This window comes from Schistocerca piceifrons, chromosome 8 (genome assembly GCF_021461385.2).
Source record: "Schistocerca piceifrons isolate TAMUIC-IGC-003096 chromosome 8, iqSchPice1.1, whole genome shotgun sequence".
Taxonomy (NCBI): domain Eukaryota; kingdom Metazoa; phylum Arthropoda; class Insecta; order Orthoptera; family Acrididae; genus Schistocerca; species Schistocerca piceifrons.
Genome location: NC_060145.1, coordinates 364,690,171 through 364,696,170, shown reverse-complemented (window position 1 = coordinate 364,696,170; position 6,000 = coordinate 364,690,171).

Here is a 6,000-nt window from a genome sequence, read left to right as displayed (position 1 = left end):
GCTCAATTGAGACTGATGTCGGTACCTTCCTCGAAATACTGATATTTACGGCTGCTGTATGAAAAATACTGTTATCTGTTCTGCTGGACATCATCGAAGAGTAAGAGATCGCTTCGTCTGTTTATGATCACACACTACATTTACTTACGTTAGGGGTCAACTGCCAGTTCCTGCAAATGATCCTCTACAGATCTCTCTGCATTTCTTTACAGTCGTGTTGCTCTATTTTTCCAGAAGGTGTCATCAACAGTTCCGAGCAGCCCCGTGGAGTTTCCAACGTTATCTACTACGTCCCTTGTGTATGTGGTGAACAGTATTGGGGCTCTCGAAATCACCTTTGCAAGTGTCGATGTAGGTCCGTTAAGAACTACGATTGCAATCTGCTGGACGTCATGAATCTAGACAAAATTCTGGTCCCATACTTGTGCCCATCAGCGTCCAAGATAATGTAATGAGAGACGTTAGAGTATATAAGCTTGTTCAATAAGCAGCTGTCTCATCAAGAGTTTATGACAAGTCAGCAATCAGAATACCTCGATGGCTCAGAGAACGATACACTGGCACGCGAACGTGTCTCCATGCAGAAGTACGGTCTCTGGGACCTCGTACTGTGATATTTCGGATCAAGAAAGGTATACTACTACGATGGTGGTGAGACGCGTGTACGCCTAGTGGGTAAGTCTCGACTGTATGCAGTGGTATGCGGACACTGGGCTACACAAAGTGAGCATTACCACATAATAACAACATCCATCTTTTATGCACGACTATAACTGGTAATATAGCTCCGTCCGCATGACAGGTCGATGAATCGCGGCTGTTCGCAGACGATGCTGCTATCTATAGAAAGCTCAAAACGCCGGAAGACTATAGAAACGGAGTAAGACCTGCGGGATTTAGATGGTTCGTACAAGGACTCGCTATTGACTTCTATAGGCGGAGAAATCCTCCACTTAAAGATTAAATTATTGGTGACAGGTCACTGGAAACATTAACTCCCATAAAGTACGTAGTAACTTAATGTGGAGTGGCTACATAAACAAATTCTACGAAAAGAGATTCACAGGAAGAATGTTAAGGGAGTGGGATAAATACACGGAACAAATGGCACTAGTAACACTAATTTTTGAACATTGTCCTTCAGTCCTGGACCCTTAGCAGAATGTATTGATGGAAGAAACACAGATGATCAAACTAAAACCGGCCCATTTTGTCACGGGATCGTTAAGACGGTGCGAGTCCATTAAGAAGATAGTAAAAGAACTACTGTGTTAGAAGCAACAACGACGCTTCGTGCATCTGCTGTCACGTTACTCTGTCTTTTTCTAGGTAATTTCACCTAAAGTCCACCGATGGCTAACACGACACGGGGCAGATACTGCACAATAGGGACCTTATCATAAATACCCTGATAATGGCTAACAATACTGTGCAACGCTATTGACTGACCACTTTTTCGGAACCCCGTAATTCTCTCCCAGTGCGACGCGTAAGTTTCGGATTTGGCTCAAATGTGCCCAAACTTTCTCTGTAATGGCGCAAAAGCATGGCGTAGACCGAGCTTCAAACAGCAAAGTGGCGACAGATGCGAGAAAGAGGCCAGACCTTAGAAGTTAATGTGAGGTGCAAGATGAGTTAATGACGTAACATTGGCGTCAAATTTCACCGCGTTTCTTCCCAGCGCCACAGTGGATGTCCCATACGATGGAAACGTCGCCTAACCCTTTCTTAGCCACATTTTACCCGTCTTTTGACGCTCTGCGTTGAAGGTCGGAACTGAGACGAAAGAGTTGAAATCACGCGGTTTTCTTATGCGTGACCGAAGAAAACAGTTCAGTGCACATCGTGGGCCAGCAACTCCATTTGAAGTCATCGCATCCATTTGGACGGCAATGCATGAGCAAATTTTGCTTCAGTGAAGAGGGTGGAACCACTAGAGAAACATTCGACGAAATGGCGGAGGGTCTTACGTTTTTTCAGGCCTCTTGTTTATTATCCTGCAGCGTGGATACGGAGGGATTTGAAATTGACACATGCGCGAATAAAACGGCAAAGCGTCGTTCTAAGACCCCCTGTTCGACAACACTCCAGGTTCCATTCGCCCACCTTTGCTGAGCATTATTGAACTGCATCTGAACAGACAGCGATGCAGTCCTAGATGCTTGCAGACAGGCTACCCTTTGACACCTCTTCTGTTTGTGATGCCTACTAGCAGACGCAAGAGCTGCGTCATAGCCTGCCTACGACTCTGCTCGCGGGTTGTGTCCGTACTGGCACAATTTCAAGGCCTTCCCATGTCGAAACTGACAAGGGAACCTCCCCATCGTACCCCTCTCAGATTTAGTTATAAGTTGGCACAGTGGATAGGCCTTGAAAAACTGAACACAGATCAATCGAGAAAACAGGAAGATGTTGTGTGGAACTATGAAAAAAATAAGCAAAATATACAAACTGAGTAGTCCATGCGGAAGATAGGTAACATCAAGGACACTCTGAGTTCCGGAGTAGCGTGGTCGCGTGTAGGAAATAATCATACAAAAGTTCGGCAATCGTTCGATCCCTTAAGGAACTTTCCGATTTCTTACAGTTCGGAAAATGTTCATTGACCTTATTATTGAAGTCGCGAGCTACATTTGCTGGATTCATATTGCCCACGGAATACATCTCACGTATTTAAAGCACTCTCGTCCAAAGGAGCGAACAGTCAACTGCCAGCCAGGGAGCCTCGTTAGCAGGAATACCCTCTCTTCCGTGCGCTGTAGTCGACTGACATCGTGTGTTTCGATGTTTGTTTAGGTGTAGCGTCCCCATACTACGGTGAAGTTACCTCGCATCCGACGGACGGACGGACAGATAATAATTATCTGAAAACAAAAAATTAAACTTTTCACTCGAGGGAAGACTTGAACCAAGGACCTCTCGTTCCGCAATTGCTCACGCTAACCACGCGACCACGGCGCTCGTGATTTTACACTTGATGTTGCCTATCTTCCACATGGACTAATCAGTTTGTATGTTTTGCTTATTATTTTCCATAGTTCCACACAACTTCTTCCTGTCTTCTCGATTGATCTGTGTTCAGTTTATCAAGGCCTATCCACAGTGCCAACTTATAACTAAATCTGAGGGGGGTGTGATGGGGAGGTTCCCCTGTGAGCGGCAGCATGTCGGAAATGTTTTCCTCCGCCACGCGTAAGGAAACTGCATGATTACAACGCTTGGCGTCGTGGTTTTGATCTCTATCGAGAGGCGTCAGTACAAGGGACGATATACGGGTAAGACGGGTGTGACGACCTTCTTGTCGTATAACACGGAGGCGTTGGGCTGAGTTGTGCTGAAATTTGTGACGTCAGCAACCCACCTTACATCTCACACGAACGTCTGAGCTCTGGTCCTTCTTTCACGCGTGTCGACACATTGCCGTATGAAGCGTCGCCTAGCCCGAGGGTGGTGATGCAGCGCACCACACTGTTGTAGCATTTCAGGGGAAAGTTCTTGGTATCTTTGAGACACATTTCAAACTAAAGCGTCGCAATAGGAGACAATTACGGGGTTCCAAAAATGTGAGCGTTTAACTGTGTCGCACAGTGTACAGTGGTTAACAAGTTGCGAAATATTTGAGTTATCGGGCTTTATAGTACCATGGTAGAAAGAATACGCGAGTTCTGCGATTGCTAAACACCACAGAACATGTAATTCCTTCTAATGGTAAATAGCTTGTCACTTTTAGGTAAATATTTCCTCAGGCAATAAATAATGAAAGTGATTAATATTGTGCTTCAAATCAACCGAAACCAGTCACAAGTCAAGATGGGCTGTAGATCACTCGCAATATATTATTCCGTTTCTCATACAGATATTTTGTTGCGATTCCCTGGGATTATTTATCCGTATTATTCCTGCACAATTCCAGTCAAACAAATGTGGCCTGTGGTACACATTCTTTCACGAGTAAACCGCTTAACCGATATTGATAAAATTTGGTGTAGAGACAGCTTGAACGCTGAGGAAGAACAATGGTTATTGCAGAGTGTGGGTAGTACAGCGTGTTTATTGATCTGAAGAATATAACGAGAAATGTGTAATAATAACTACTCTTTGAGAAGAGTGTCTATTCCCTGTCTTTTCGACTTCATCATACCTGTGAAAATGCGTTTATTGTTTTACACGTTCTACGTAATACGTTTCAATGTAGTGAATACCGTGCTTTCACAATCCTGGACATGTTCAACCTATAGTTCCGTGCTAATATATGTAACAAACCTGTCGCATTTTTTAGCCACAGAGTGTCACGCGCCTCTTGTAGCATCTGAAACGCTTCAAGACGGGAGACAAAAAAGTCATTTAAATGCTGCACCACGTCATGCCTTTACATATAGAACATGAGGGACTTTTAGTTAGGCTGCATTTGATTATGATATACAAGTGCAGTTGTATGTAACACGCGGATACGTGGGGGCAAATGAGTTACTGCACATATAAATATATACGGTCTATAGGCCTACTACACTCAACAACAATTTATTTGTTTTCTTTCTTCGTGAGTTTGTTATATAACGTTAATTTTACAAAGCCCATATTTTGTTTTAATTTCGTCACCATCGCTCATTACAATAAAACTACAGATTTGAGTCAAAAGATGGTGGTGTTTCTGACCCTCGATGACAGTGTCCCGTCTTCGGATCCATTTTTTTTTTTTCATCAGTCTACTGATATATATATATTTCTAAATATAGTCACCACGGCGGCGAACACTTTTCTCCTGACAAGAGACCAGTTTGATGGTACCGCCTCTGTACAATGTTTGCCTTTGTTATCGGAACCACAACCACACTTCAGCTTGTATCACTTCATCACTATCAAAGTGAAGTCCTGGAAAGAGCTCTTTAAGATTTACAAACAGATGAAAATCAGATGGTACCAAGTTGTATGGGGGATGTTCGATGACAATGAACCTAAGGTGTCGGACTGTTGCGGGTGTCAGAGTGGTTTTCACCCACCGACATAGTTGCGTTGCACACACCCATATTACGGAGGGTTGCAACTTGCGTCAACGAAGCGGGGAAGTCGACAGAGTGATATGCGTGACATGTCGTGACATGCAACATCTCAACCGATGTTAATAACAGGATTAGAATTTCGGAGGCATTACTTTTCAGAAGGCCCGCGTACTTCCTCCTGTAGCACTACGAAATGAGGGAGGTTTATGTGCAGACGAAACTTGTCGTACTGGCTCACGGTTCTCTAACTGATTTTCAGACACTAGGGTAGAACGTACATGTGAATCCGCACAGTGCGGGCTGGTGGACCGCAGAAACGAGCAGTCGTGGTGTCTGTGGGTTACCGATCCTCCGAGGACAGCTTCGCCGTGCCGCGGGGGCAGGTAAGCCCGCCAATTTGCAAAGGGCCCCAGCGGAAGGGCTCGATGGGCAACGGGCGGCGTGCCATTAGGACGCTATTGCCCTGTGAGGGACGGCCTAATCCCACCGCCTCGCCACAAAGGAGCACCCAAGGCGACGACGGAGCCGGCACAATTGTCGAGGACTGAATGCGAACGCAGTGGCTACCGGCGTCCGGGGAAGCGAACAAGTAGCAACCGTTAGGTCCTGATTTGTTAAAACTTGAGCTACTCTCAATCTGTAATTAAATCTGTAAATGAAATGTAATTAGTGGAGGATAAATTAAATGAAATTCCCAAAAGTCGTCCAGTAATACTTAACCTGCTATGTAGCGAATATATAGCTTGGACCCATATTCGTACGCTCGGACGCCACAGCTCGATTCCTTGCGTAATAACTGTAAGAACACGCGTAATAAAATTACGTCTCTTGCACATTTTATGTAGAAAATGGACGTCATGAAAAGGCAGTCTGGCATCACTGCAATCACGTCCAGTACCCTGCTGGAAAAAATGCAGTTTCTCAAGGATTGCCTTCCATGGCATCGAGACATATCATGTGCATAATGATGGTTTGTAGTGTTCGTGATACATTTGCCACA